This window comes from Passer domesticus, chromosome 2 (assembly GCF_036417665.1).
Source record: "Passer domesticus isolate bPasDom1 chromosome 2, bPasDom1.hap1, whole genome shotgun sequence".
In the NCBI taxonomy this organism is placed as follows: domain Eukaryota; kingdom Metazoa; phylum Chordata; class Aves; order Passeriformes; family Passeridae; genus Passer; species Passer domesticus.
Window position 1 is genome coordinate 16,870,588 of NC_087475.1, and position 249 is coordinate 16,870,836.

The following is a 249-nucleotide window of genomic DNA, read 5'->3' on the forward strand; positions in this document are numbered from 1 at the left end:
ACTCATCTCCTACCCTTTTGTGCAAAGCTCTGTTTTGGATAACTCACACACAGCTGTAACTGACAAGTCAAGTCCGGAACAGTTTGCTTTGGTTTACAGTTAGTGCAGTATAAATTTCCAAATCATCTCAACTCAATCAGAAGATCTCCTAAAGCCCTGGTTCTTCAAAAAACATCAGAAGAATCTTTTCAGATGAAACTGTACTTGAACTGTAGATTCATGATGCAAGAAATACTTAAGACACACATA